At 40.7% G+C, this 14,710-nt stretch overlaps 1 long non-coding RNA gene across 1 annotated transcript; it reads left to right on the forward strand.

The window, feature by feature from the left end:
• The first annotated feature begins 8 nt into the window (after nt 1-8).
• Nucleotides 9-13,867, forward strand: LOC309636782. The gene is made up of 3 exons (XR_014250225.1): nt 9-2,219; nt 3,003-3,197; nt 11,990-13,867. It is a non-coding gene; the product is annotated as an uncharacterized lncRNA (long non-coding RNA).
• Nucleotides 13,868-14,710: the final 843 nt, after the last annotated feature.

The following is a 14,710-nucleotide window of genomic DNA, read 5'->3' on the forward strand; positions in this document are numbered from 1 at the left end:
ACACACACACACACACACACACACAGTGCCTGTGGACTGAGCAAGCTCTTATTGGCTAAAGAAAGTCCTCAGAGACACAAAGAGATGTCAGCCATTGAGATGGGAAGCTGGCAGTGTGCATGGAAACCGCCCACTGCAATTGCAGGTAAACTCAGAAGCTGGATGAGCAGATATGGGCTGGAACACCAATGCCATCTGCTACATGGATAGTTTAGGGTCTTTGATGTGATAGAATATCAATGCTAGCTGTTGAGGAATGTGTAGAAGCGTGGTTAAAGCAATGGGCTTATGAATTCTGAAGGAGGAATTTCCTTTTACCATTTTCTCAGCATGAAATAAAATTGATGGAATGTACAATTAGCTGGTCAGTTCAGTTGACTTTTCTGTTGTTTTATATCCTGTAGGCAAGTGGTTCTCAAAGTGTGTTCTCTGGTTCAGCAGCCTCGGCATCACCTGCAATGCAGGTTCTCAGGTTCTCAGGCCCCACCCCAGCCCTATTGAATAGAACCTCTGGAGGTGGGACCCAGAGCTCTGTGACCAGCCCTGCAGATGTTCCTGATAACACACTGAAGTTGGACAACTTTGGATGTAGACAAAATACTGTACTGAGAGAATTAACTTTTACCCCAATCACAGAGTAGTGGACTGGTTTCTAGTCTTAGTTGGGTAAATTATGTGATCTTTATGGATCTTTTCCAATCTGTCAAATGAGTAGTTTAGATCAGTATTCTGGAGTTTCAGACTTCTTTTTAAAGCTGTGGAATTCCAAAGAAATTTTACCTGAAACACCAGTATATGGGACATAGACAAAGTTGCTCCGTTGGGATAGTAGCCCAGGACCCTGTCTTCTCACTTCCCTATGGTGGTTTCTGAAGTGCCACCATGGACCTTTAGGTTTCTAAGAAATAAAGTTTGAGAACCACTGCTCTAGAAGACCCTCAGGGTCCTTCTGGAATATGATCTAAGACATCAGGCAGACTTAGCCATAGTTTACCTCATGATAAGAACACTGAAATAGACCTGGGATCACAAACCTTGGGTTCAAGGCCTAGCTGAACCCTACTACCAGGGTGACCATGAGCAAGTCATGTAGTTTCCACGGGCTTAGCACCCTCATTTATAAAATGAAGTTAACACTAATTCTTGTTATACCTGACTTACAGGGCTGTTGAGAGGATCAAATGAAATCATGTATGTCAACACTATAAATTGCTAAGTCCTGTCTCATTGGAAGGGATTATTGTGAGAGAAATTATCCTTCCAGGTAGTTTTTCTTTGTAACTGGTGCCAAAGATAAATAGAGATAGACAGAAACTGTAGATAGTTAAATATTATGTAGTTTCTTCTTTATCTTCAAGGGATGCAAATATAATTTTCCTTTTTAATTAAAAACTTGTTTACCAGGAAGTGTTACTTTAAATAAAATGACGCTTAAGCAGACTTGAGTTAACCTGTTGAATCATTCTACAATGCTTGTAAAAGTAATGTTTAAGGTAATACTATCAAAAGAGATAATTAGTTTTCCTTAATAATTTACTGACCACATACTAATAGGGAGAGCCAATTTTGGACTAGGTTGACTTAGCATTTCTGATTTCTTGCATATTCAGAAAAATTTTAGCACAACATTAATTCATATTTATTTGGCTTTTTTTTTTTTTCTGTCAGATGGGTCTTTTGGGAGAGATTTATTCATCTACCACAGAGATGCCTGAGAAATATCCAACACTATGTTTTATGGTTGTATTTTGTCACCAAGGAAGTAGTGAATAATTCCTTGTGGAACTTTTTGAAGATTACCTACTGTGAATGTCAAATATGGTTATTGGGGTTAGAAGGTAGTCTGATTTAAGACCTCTTTATTTCTAAACCCTCAGTGTAGCAGAAGGTCAGGATGATGTCTGAAAACTGTCATCATAAAAACCTGCCAATCTGCCAATCTGCCAAATTGGCCAATCCCTACGGCCCCTTTGAAGGCAGCTACCGCATGGACCTACCAACATTTTCTAAGGGTGTCTCACTCTGCTTTTCCTACACACAGTTTTCCAGTTACCTGGATCTTCAACCTGACACTATTATACACCAATCAGAACTCCCAGAGAGGGAATCAGCACAGACTGGACAAACATTTGCTCATGACCAGCCCATATTCGGGTGGAGGGGGCCATCAGCATTTCTGAGCCTTGGAGCTGGCGAAGCAGCTGTGGAGCAAGGCTCCTGTAAGTGGTCTCCTTCATTCATTCTAAAAGGAGACACACAGTGTTTACTATTGATCAGACACTGTGCTGGGCACAGTGGACAGAACAGACAAGCCTCTGCAGAGATCCTCAGGTTCCAGAGGAGTCAGGCAGGAAAAAGTAGGGCTGGGAAGACAAGGAAGCATGGAAGGGAGCAGAGAGTATTTCAGATGGAGAGAATAGCACATAGAAAGGCCCAGAAGAGAGAGTATGTGAAGAAAAGTCCACAATGGCCATGGCGAGGTGAACTAATGCCAGGTCATGGAAGACCTTGTCCGCATGGGCCTCCTTCCCATTCATATAATGACAGCACCAGTACAGAGCAAGTGGTGCTTCTCAAACTGCCCCATGGAGCCCAGGCATTCTACCAAGGGGACTCAGAGGGCCTTGTGGAGTACGGGGTGGAAGGGAGTGGCTCTGGGCTCCAACTTCCGCTTCAGTGAGAACACCTTTGCTAACATCCATTTCAAATGTTAGGGATCTGAGTAAGATAGTGTTAGAAGACAGGGATTAAAAAAGTGATTGAAAACTACCAGGTCCTCTCCTCCGATAATAGGATTCCATGTTGTTCCCCCTGAGAGAATGCTATCTGGGTGACTGGGGGCGTCGGCTTATTATCTCCTGACGAACAAGCCCATTCCTGACGGAAAACACACAGGGTTATGGTGTGAGCAAAAGGTCCTGGGAATTTCTGCCCATTTTTTCACAAAAATCTCAGAAATAGTCTCTGGAATTTTTACTTTCCCACACTGTTGTCTCTTTAAGTCGGCAGGACAGGAACCTTCCAGCATGCCTTGTCCCTGCCTTCATTGTAATGCTGAGCCCCCTCAGATGGACTACAGACACAGAGCTACAAAGACACACCCACCTACTACTCGCTGAAGGGGGTGAGCTACAAACCTGAACAAAGAGCAGCCTTTCCTAAAAGGAGAACTCCCTGTCTTACCCATCAGCAGCTCAGTAAGTATTAGTAGAACCGTCTGTTTCTGTTCTCTAGACTCTGGCTCTCTGGACCAGCAAAACTGGTTTTAGTTTCTCTCACCTGATACCCCTGGACTTGACTTCTTGTCTCCTTGACCTCTGGACATTCATTGCCTTCGAGCCCGAGCCCTGGCTGAGGCTCTGAAACTCCACCTTTGCTCACACCTTCATGCAACCTGCAGACTGCCCCTGTCCAGCCAGCCTGAGGTCCCAGCTCCTCTGATGCAGAGCAGCCTGGCCATCGGCGCAGGTCCTGGCGGACAGAGGTCACAATTTAAGAAATCACTTTGGACGCTACCTGACAGATCCTGCCTCCCCAAGTCCCTCCCAGCTGGAGCCACTAGATGTCTTCCAACAGGAGACTCAGGCCTGCTCAGCCCTCCTGTTACTCCTGACTAAGCAGCGCTTCTCAAAGTGTAACATGTAAACAAATCTTCTGGGGATCAGGCCGAAATGAATCTTCTGATTCATTAGACCCGGGCTGAGGTTAGATATCCTGTGTTTCTCAGAAGTGCCCAGGTGATGTCAATGGTTCATGAACTTCCCTTTGAGTAGTAAGAATGAGAATGTGTATAGACTATAACTTCAACCTTACCTGGGGCTAGGCTCTGGAATATGTTGGATTTTTTTTCATTTATTAGTAAACATTTATTAAACACTCTTTCTATGTAGCCATTGCTGTGCTGCTAAGATTCATTCTTTGCTTTCAGGAAGCTTATAATCTTTTCTTTTTTTTTTTTTTTTAAGTTTTTTTTTCCTTATTGAAGTATAGTTAATTTACAGTGTTTTGTTAGTTTATGGTGTACAGCAAAGTGATTCAGTTTTATGTATATATATATATATTCTTTTCCATTCTAGTTTATTACAAGATATTGAATATAGTTCCCTGTGCTATACAGTAGGACCTTGTTGTTTATCTGTTTTATATATAGTCATTTGTATCTGCTAATCCCAAACTCCTAACTTATCTGCCCCCCACCTTTCCCCTTTAGTAACCACAAGTTTGTTTTCTATGTCTGTGAGTCTGTTTCTATTTTGTAAATAAGTTCTTTAGTACCATATTTTAGATTCCACTTATAAGTGATATCATATGGTATTTGTCTTTGTCTGCCTGACTTACTTCACTTAGTATGATAATCTCTAGGTCCATCCATGTTGCTGCAGATGGCATTATTTCATTCTTTTTTTTATGGCTGAGTAATATTCCATGTAAATGGTGCTTCTGTGAACATTGGGGTGTGTGTATCTTTTTGAATTAAGAGTTTTGTCTGGGTATATGTTCAGGAGTGGGATTTCTGGATCATATGGTAACTCTATTTTTAGTTTTTTAAGGAACCTCCATACTGTTCTCCATAGGGGCTTCACCAATTTCCATTACCATCAGCAGTGTAGGAGGGTTCCCTTTTCTCTAAACCCTCTCCTGCATTTATTATTTGTAGACTTTTTGATGATATGGCCATTCTGACTGATGTGAAGTGATTCCTCAGTCGTAGTTTTGATTTGCATTTCTCTAATAATTAGCGATATTGAGCATCTTTTCATGTGTCTATTGGACATCTGTAGGTCTTTTTTGGAGAATGTCTATTTAGGTCTTCTGCCCATTTTTTGATTCGGTTGTTTTGTTGTTTGTTATTGAGTTGTATGAGTTGTTTATATATTTTGGAAATTAAGCCCTTGTTGGTCACATCGTTTGCAAATATTTTCTCCCAGTCTATAGGTAGTCTTTTCATTTCGTTTATGGTTTCCCTTGCTGTGCAAAAGCTTATAAGTTTGATTAGGTCCCATTTGTTTATATTGCTATTATTTCTATTGCCTTGGGAGATTGACATAAGAAAACATTGCTATGATTTATGTCAGAGAATGTTTTGCCTGTGTTCTCTTCTAGGAGTTTTATGGTGTCTTGCTTATATTTAAGTCTTTAAGCCATTTTGAGTTTATTTTTGTGTATGGTATGAGGGAGTGTTCTAACTTCACTGATTTACATGTGACTGTCCAGCTTTCCCAACACCATTTCCTGAAGAGACTGACTTTTTCTCCATTGTATATTCTTGCCTCCTTTGTCAAAGATTAATTGACCGTAGGTGTGTGGGTTTGTTTCTGGGTTCTCTATTCTGTTCCATTGAGCCATATGTCTGTTTTTGTGCCAATACCACACTCTTTTGATTACCATAGCTTTGTAGTATTGTCTGAAGTCTGGGAGGTTATGCCTCTAGCTTTGTTCTTTTTCCTCAGGATTGCTTTGGCAATTCTGGGTCTTTTATGGTTCCATATAAATTTGGATTATTTGCTCTAGTTCTGTTAAAAATGTCATGGATAATGTGATAGGGAGCCCATTAAATCTGTAGATTGCTTTGGGTAATATGGCCATTTTAACAATATTAATTCTTCCAATCCAAGAGCATAGGGTATCTTTCCATTTCTTTGAATCATCTTCAGTTTCCTTTATCAACATCTTAGAGTTCTTAGCGTATAAGTCTTTCACCTCCTTGGTCAGGTTTATTCCTAACTATTTTATTTTTTTGATGCAATTTTAAAAGGGATTGTTCTTTTACTTTCCCTTTCCGATATTTCATTGTCAGAGTAAAGAAATGCAACTGATTTCTGTGTCTTAATCTTGTATCCTGATACCTTGCTGAATTTATCAGTTATAGTAGTTTTTGTGTGGAGTCTTTAGGGTTTTCTATATATAGTATCATGTCATCTGCATATGACAGTTTTACCCCTTTTCTTCCAATCTGGATAATTTTTATTTGTTTCTTGTCTGATTGCTATGGCTAGGACTTCCAGTACTATGTTGAACAGAAGTGATGAGAGTGGGCATCCTTGTCTTGTTCCAAATTCTAATGGGAAGGCTTTCAGCTTTTCACCATTGAGTAAATTATGTTGGCTATGGGTTTGTCATAAATGGCTTTTATTATGTTGAGATAAGTTTGCTCTATACCCACTTTGGTAAGAGTTCTCATCATGAATGGATGTTGAATTTTATCAAATGCTTTTTCTGCATCTATTGAAATGATCATACAGTTTTTTTCTTTTCACTTGTTGATGTGGTGTATGTAGCACATTGATTGATTTGTATATGTTGAAATTGAACCATCCTTGTGACCCTGGGATGAATCCAACTTGATCGTGGTGTGTGATCTTTTTTATGTGTTGTTAGATTCAGTTTACTAAGATTTTGTTGAGAATTTTTGCATCTATATTCATCAAAGATACTGGCCTGCAATTTTCTTTTTTGGTAGTGTCTTTGTCTGGTTTTGGTATCAGGGTGATGGTGGCTTCATAGAATGGCTTTGGGAGTGTTACCTCCTCTTCAGTCTCTTGCAAGAGTTTGAGAAGGATCCGTATAAGTTCTCTTTTGTATGTTTGGTAGAATTCCCCAGTGAAGCCATCTGGTCCTGGACTTTTGTTTGCTGGGAGGTTTGTTGTTGTTGTTGTTGTTTTAATTACAGATTCTATTTCACTTCTAGTAATTGGTCTGTTCAAATTATCTATTTCTTCTCAATTCAGTTTTGGTGTGCTGTATATTTCTAGAAACTTGTCCATTTCCTCTCACTTGTCCAATTTGTTGGTATATGATTGTTCATAGTATTCTATTATGGTTTTTTATTTCTGTGGTAACAGTTGTTATTTCTCCTCTTTCACTTCTTAGTTTGTTTATTTGGGTCCTCTCTCTTTTCTTCTTGGTGAGCCTGGCCAGAGGTTTGTTGATTTTGTTTATCCTTTCAAAAAAACCAGCTCTTGGTTTTATTGTTTTTTTTCTATTTTTTTAAAATCTCTATTTTATTTATTTCCTCTGTGATCTTTATTTTTTCCTTCCTTCTGTTGACTTCAGGTTTTGTCAGGGAGCTTTTAATCTAATAGAAAAGAAGTGTTTATTTTTAGCCTATATACTTTATATAGCTTAGTTCTTACAATATACCTATGAGATTATTATTATCCCCATTTTACACATAAGGAAACAGGCTTAGAGAAGTTGACACTTGTCAAGGGTTACACTCATGGGAAATGACAGCCTGAATTTCAGTTCTCAGGTCTCTGACTCTGAGCATCATTTCCTTAATCTTCTTGTGTTGCCAAAATCTGTACAGTTGGGCTTCTGCCTCAGTTTCCTTGTTTAATATTTCAGTTTCTGGCTTAGGCTGAGCCCTGCTCCAAACCCCAGACAACTTGGCTAGAAATCATGCACCCAACTCTTTCCTCCCATCCACACATCCCCCAGTTAGGGTTCTGCTATAGATAGTCCACTTGCCTGGAAATGAAAAGCATTGCTCCATGTTGCAAAATAGCTTCTAGGAACTAGCCAGAGGAATGTTCCCTTTCATCTGTAATTCACCCTCATGGTTCTTTTGAGTTTCACACTCAGCATCAGACACTCCAAAAAATAAATAAGCTATGTAATAGGAATAGTAAACAAAGAAGGAAGTGGCACTGATTTATGCAAACTTCATTCTTTGACCTCTTAGCCATGGCAGTATATCTAATGGTCCCAGCATCCTTTCCCTATGAATGGATGTAGCAGACAGTAGTGCTCATGATGTGACTTGTCCCAGATCTCATCTCGGCTCTGCCCGTCTCTGTCAAGGCTCTGGAGAGAGCAGAAAGAGTGGAATAGACTCTGAGGGAGTCATCTGCACAGGACAGACGTTACAGAGACCACGGGAGCCCTGGTCTGTGGTCATGGCTTTGAATTCTTGTAGTCCTCTCCCTGCTCCTCTTAGCCTGCTTCCCTGGTGAGCAAGGAGCTTACTTCCTATTGGCTCATTTATTCCCATTGAATTACCCAGTGCAGGGGGAGGGGTAATATTTGCTGCTGCCTATATTGCTTTACCTTACTTAGAATGGCAGAATTTAGCAAGAGTTAGTTAGGTATTGAAATGTATCATTGCAAGTTCTCACTGATGGTTGTAACATTTTCTCTGTTTGTTACTCAACGCAATCCATTCTACCCCAAGACATTCAGTATGACATTTAGTGAGAAATCTTTAACAAAATTCTGTCAACCATTCCCCATATTCAGACTGACACTTTTGATGATCATAAACCAGACTTTCAGCAATCTTCTATGGACCCTATGTCACTCTGATTGACACCTATTATTTACTTAAGCGTCCCTTCCCTCCACTCACATACCCAACAGACAGTAATACCTGCCCAACCCAAGCTCAAGTTTGCCTTGGACCTTCTGAGCCTCTAGCTGTGTGTAGCTGGATCCTTTTATTGCATATCCCCCAGTCCTCTTTCCCTTGACCACACCACGGGCAACAGCTCTGTAAGTCACTCAAACTCTTTTGCACTCACCCCCCATCCGATAAAATGTAAACATGTTCATGGTCAGCAGTTTGGTGGCTTGTGGTTTCCTTTAATTCAAATTTAAAGCCCCGCTCAGGGTTTGCCATTGTTTCTGTGCAAGTCCAAGAATCGTTATTTGTTTACTCTGAACACGAAGGTGACCGACAGAGCTCCAACCTGACTAACCACAGCATCCTGCAGTCAGTACGTAGATGATTTGGGGCTTATGTGGAGTTTACCTGCATCTTGAAAACTTTTGAGGCTTATCTGATCTAGTGCCCTAAGAAGTAATACAAAGTAAAATTTCAAAGCTTTGCATCAATATTTTCCTTTTGGGACTCCATTCAAGTCTAGAAAATTTTGTGGTCAAACTCTATAATTTTTTTGCCTACAATGTTGACTGTGTAATTTTTGGCAAATTGCAGGCATTCTTTGTTGCAAATTCTTTTGAAACCATTGGCAAATGTTTAGTAGCATTGATAATATTGACCACAAATTAGTTCTAAACTTAAAAAAAAAGAAAAAAAATTATTTTGTTTTAGATGTTCTAAAACCTGGCTAATTAAAGTGTATTTTTTCCTTTTCTCAAGTCCATGTGCTATTTGTCTCTTAGAAATTTTTAAATGATCTCAGTGTATTAAGTGTCTGACAAAAGACTACACACGCTGATGGCTGCTAGCCTATTCAAATCTCTCATTTTACTGTTGTTGAATATCAGCAGGCAACGTGTGCTTGGCATTCTAAGTAAGGTTACTGTCACAACTCAGAAAATACTCTAGAATTCAATACATTTTCCAAACATTCATTTATTATTCATTCGTTCAACTAATTGATAGCTAGTGCTTACTACGTGCCAGACATTGTTCTGGGTTTTAGGCCTTAAAATGATGAAAAAAGATAGACAGTGTTTCTGCCTGCATGGAGCTTATATTCTAGTGGAGGGTCAAATGTTTAATTGAATGAGTGAATGAATGAATGAAGGTGGAGAGACGGAAGAGGCTGGGATTGGGCTGGATTGTGGTCACAGCAGCCAACAATCCTTGACAGTGCCTGAGGGCTTAAACAGAGCCAGAAGGAGGTCAGTTCTGGGTGTCTGAACCAGTTTGCGACCTTATACACTGGTAGCCCCTATCAGAAGCCCTGTCTCCATATGTAAATGCTTGGGAAGTTGTTGCTGCATTCACCTCTGTCCTTCCTTATGCACCCGTTTCCTCCGTAATGTTGGCTCTGGTTACAGTCTTCCTTCCTCTTGGCTGGTTCCCCCTCTGCCAGCCTCCTTGGGATTGATACTTCTTTGGCCTGGCTCTTGGTTCCCCTCTTTGCCTTCATCCTTAGATACTCTCCTTGGATCCCTTCTTACCTCTATGTTCCACAGCTATTGGCCAGCTCTATCTCAGTCTGAGCCCAGCTCTAGTTTCTAGGTTGGAGCCTTAGACATGACCTGACCTAACCGGGGGAAATCAGATGTCAGGGATTGGGGCCCAGCAGCAGTTTCCAGACAGTGGTGGTGGTCAGATCCAGGCAAGAAACAAGGTTGGGGTTGCAGGGGGTTATCTAATTTGGAGCAGAATCATGACTGGGAGGAGAAGACTGGCAGGAGAGGGTCAAGGGGTCAGGGATTCGGGGTAGGCTCCCCGCCCGGCAGAGTAACTAAAGTGCAAAGCAAAAAGTTACGGTAAGATCCAGTCTTATAGACAGGCAAGCATAACAGGGGCTAGGGACAAGACTGTAATTTGGTGAGCACAGGGGGCACACCAAACCCAGGCTGTATTAGTACTAATTCCACCTTCCATACCTGGGGGTCTGAAACTATTGATCTGACAGGCTGGTTAGGGCTGAGACTCACAGAGAGTACTTGTTCAAAACACAGACTTTGAGAGGAGACAGAAGAGGGTGTGAATCCCAGCTCTGCTATTTACTAGCTCTGTGACCTTGGGCAAGTTGCTTCACCTCTCTGATCCTCAGTCGCCTTACCTGTAAAATGGAGATGGTAACACCTGCCTTACATGGATGTGGTGAGGATTAAATGAATGAGTTGGGGAAGACTATGAGGCCTCCTCAAAAAGGAAGGCCAATAAACAAGTCTTTGAGCATCTGGGGCTCCCCAAGAGGCCCAAGTGGAGAGGCGACAACAGTCAGCAGCCCAACGCTGGCACGGCCGGCTCTGGTTCCGAGAGCAGTCTAGCGTGGTCCTTCAGGTCTGGCTGCTGGAGAGACTAACACCCAGTGGGGTGTTCTCCCACTGGGTCTGGGGGAGTGGTTGAGTGTTGGCCCATTCGTCTCTACCACATGCTCACGTGTACAGTACTCTTGTATTTGCCATGGCTCTGCAGTCAGCTCATAACCTCCCTGAGCCCTGAGCCAGTGTGTCTCCTTCTTTTAAACTCAAACAACGTTGACCCAACATTGAAAATGGACACATACATATGGCCTCTATTGCTGAGTCTGTCCTGTATACCAATGTTGGACTTAACCTTGCGTTCTGCTCAGAGATCTTCGGTTGCTCCTTATTTTTAACTGCATCATCTGTTCAGTTTTCTAGGCCTTTTAGAATCTGACTTCGGTTTCTTAGCCACTGAGCTCCCTCTGCTTCCTGACACTCCCCCTTTTTTCTGTCTCACCCAGACCTGTGTCTCTCCTCACAGCTTCTCCTTCCCCCTTGGGTGCTTCACCTCCAGCTGCCCCTGCTGTTCCTCCTCTCTCTAAAATCCTACTCTTTCTTCAACCAGGCTCAAGTCTCCTTGCCCTTGAAGCCCTTTTTCTCATTCTTGTTGTTTTCTTCCAGTTTTATTGAGATATAATTGACATACCACACTGTATAAGTTTAAGGTGTACAGCATAATGATTTGCTTTACATGCATTGTGAAACAATTACCACAATTAGTTTAGTGAACATCCAACATCTCATATACATACAAAAGAAGAGAAAGAAAATGTTATTTCCTTGTGAAAACTCTTAGGATTTACTCTTTTAACAACGTTTACATGTAACATTCATCAGTGTTAATTATACTAATCATGTTGTACATTACATCCCTAGTACTTATTTATCTTACAACTGGAAGTTTGTACCTTTTGACCTCCTTCATCCAATTCCCCTCACTCCACCTCCCACCTCTGGGAACCACAAATCTGATTTCTTTCTTGAAACCCTTATTGACTCCTGGAATGCTTATAGATCTACATATCCTTGAACACCTGTGATACTTAATAGTTTAGAATTTATCAAATTACACAAAATCTAAGATGCCATCAACTAAAGATGCACCATTATTTTATGTGCCATTAGGAAAACCCTTCTAATTAAACTGGCAACTAGAGAATGTAAGACACCTTTTGATTTCAGAAATGTTAAGCTATAATAAAAGGACATGTTAGAATCAATGAAATATGGTAATTATTTAGTGGTACTTATTATAATTATAATGGACATTATCACTGTTTCATAATTGCTGTTTATTTTCTGACTCCCCTACTAGAATAAGGACTTCATGAGGACAGATTTCATGCCTGGCTATTCACTTACCATCCAGCTCACCCTGGTACTCAACAAATGTTTGCATAAGTAGATTTCTAAAGTGAACAGAAAGTTCCTCGAAGACAAGAATTATGTATTACACTCTTATGTATACTTATTTTTAAAGTTGACATGTAACACACGTAAAGTGCACTAGTCTTAAATGTAGAGCCTAAAGTCTTTTTATATATGTATACATCTGCATTATAATCACTCAAATTAAGATATAGAACATTTTCCTACAGTACTTTTCCCAGTGCTGAGGAAATACGAGGTATCCGTCTATACTTATTGATTGATTAAATGGTCTTCAGCTACCCTTGTATAGCTCGGTTTCAACTCACTACTGTTTTCCCTAGTTCAATGGTTCTCAAACTTGCAAGAATTTGGAGAATCACCTGGAAGGCTTGTAGAAACACAGATTGCTGGACCCCAACCCCAGGTTTCTGATGTAGAAGGTCTGTGGTAAGCCTGAGAATTTGCTTTTCTAACAAGGTAGTGCTGACGTGGCTCTAGTGGGATGGAGGAGCGGGGGGTGTCTTTCCAAAGGTATTAAATTCTCCCTAGTCATATGCTCATTCTAATCAGGGGTTCTTCACCTTTTCTGAAAGCCCTGGCAGTGTGGTGAAGCCCACATACTCCCTAGAATCATATTTCTAAATGGAATAAAGTAAAATACTTGGGACTACAAAGAAAACCAATTATATTAAAATGGATTGTTCAAATTATTTAAAAAATTGTAATATGTACAATATTTGTGACAAGTCAGCTGTGATGTGATATTAAAAAATTTGAGGTTTCTGTTGGTGAAAAACTCCCACACCTACCGATAATACTACTGTGATTTGTTGCATACATTTACAGTTGAAAGAAATGGTAAATTTCAGATAGAGTTTAGTGAAAATAAAGAACCTAGGTTAGGAATACTTGCCCTTGCACAATCTGAAATGGGGCGCTCTACTCTTGACATTTGGTGAAGTTCCAAACAATTCAGTTTGGTGGTTCAATATTATTAATTAAGTATCTCCTATGTGGAGACACTTTGATAGATGATCGACATTCAGAGAGGAATAAGACACTGTCTCTTCTCTGTACAAGTACCTCCCATTTTGGTGGGAAATATAAAAATATAAAGTGATGATTAAAGTGGAGTGTGACATATGCAGAAATAGAAGTATGCACAAGGCACAGAAGTAAAGAATGGAATGATTTATGCAGAAGCGTGAGAGATGGGGATAAGATCTAGAACTCGGTCAAATGGATGTTGTAGTGGTAGACTATTACCTCGGTGGTCCTTGATGAAACATGCCTCCACATATTCAGATCCCCTGTATTGACTCTAAACTTGGCCACAAAACTTGCTTTGGCCAGAGGATATTACCAAGCATGACACAAATAGTTGCACATGGGGGCTTGTCTCTTGTAATGCTGGGGTTCAGCTGCCATTTCAGAAGCTTGGACTTAGAAGACTGGATGAGGAAAGGCCATGTGGAGAGTGGCCCCAGAGGATGAGAGGCCATCTTGGATGTTCCAGCCTCAGTTGAGCTCTCAGCTGAATGCAGCCACTTCAGAAATCCCAAGCAGTAGTGAGGGAACAGCAGCAGTACCGCCCAGCCTACAGAGTCGTGAGAAGTAGTAAATCGTTGTTTTAACCACTATGTTTTGGAGTGGTTTGCTACACACCAGTAGGTGATTGAAACAGTTGTTTTTATTTTATTTTATTTTTTTAAAATAAATTTATTTATTTATTTACTTTTGGCTGCATTGGGTCTTCGTTGCTGCACACGGCCTTTCTCTAGTTGCGGCGAGTAGGGGCTACTCTTCCTTGCGGTGCGCCGGCTTCTCATTGTGGCGGCTTCTCTTGTTGCGGAGCATGGGCTCTAGGCGCACAGGCTTCAGTAGTTGCAGCTCGGGTCACGGGCTCTAGAGTACAGGTTCAGTAGTTGTGGTGCACGGGCTTAGTTGCTCCGCGGCATGTGGGATCTTCCCGGACCAGGGCTCAAACCCATGTCCCCTGCATTGGCAGGCGATTCTTAACCACTGTGCCACCAGGGAAGCCCGAAACAGTTGTTTTTAATTTCTTTACTTTCTGTCCTCTTCCATTTGGCTTTTAAAAAATGCAGAGGACAAAACACTGTTACAAAAAAAAAAAAAAGCTGATGCAGAGATTTTTCTGCAAACAAATAGGCACAATTTCCAGGGAAGTGTCTAGTGCTTCATACTTTTAAATCCTGTAAGATCTATGGCTAGAGAATTGATATGATAGTTATGACTCTGGTAAACTTAAATGCTGATCTTCAGAGAATGATTACTTTAAATCGTAAACTCTTAAAACCTGGGATTTTGAGCAGGAAGACATCTTGGAATCTATGAAGTCTAATCTCTTAATTTAAGGACACTGAGGCTTGAGAGGTTAAAACCACACAGTGTGTTGTTAGTAGGGTCCAGAAAGGAAGCCAAGTCTCCTGGCTTCTAATGCAGTGTCTTTTAATAAGTAAGAAATGGTCATTTGTAGATTACCACTTTCATTATCTTATTTTCACAATAGGCAGAGTTGGTATATTTATACTTTCCAATTTTATAAATGAAAAAACCTGAGATTTGGATTTGAAGAGACCTGCTCATTTCACATAACTCATAAAACCAGGACTAGATTCTGGGCGTTATGACCCCTGGTCCAGGG

The sequence above is a fragment of the Balaenoptera physalus genome, assembly GCF_965194825.1.
Source record: "Balaenoptera physalus genome assembly, chromosome: 10".
Taxonomy (NCBI): Eukaryota; Metazoa; Chordata; class Mammalia; order Artiodactyla; family Balaenopteridae; genus Balaenoptera; species Balaenoptera physalus.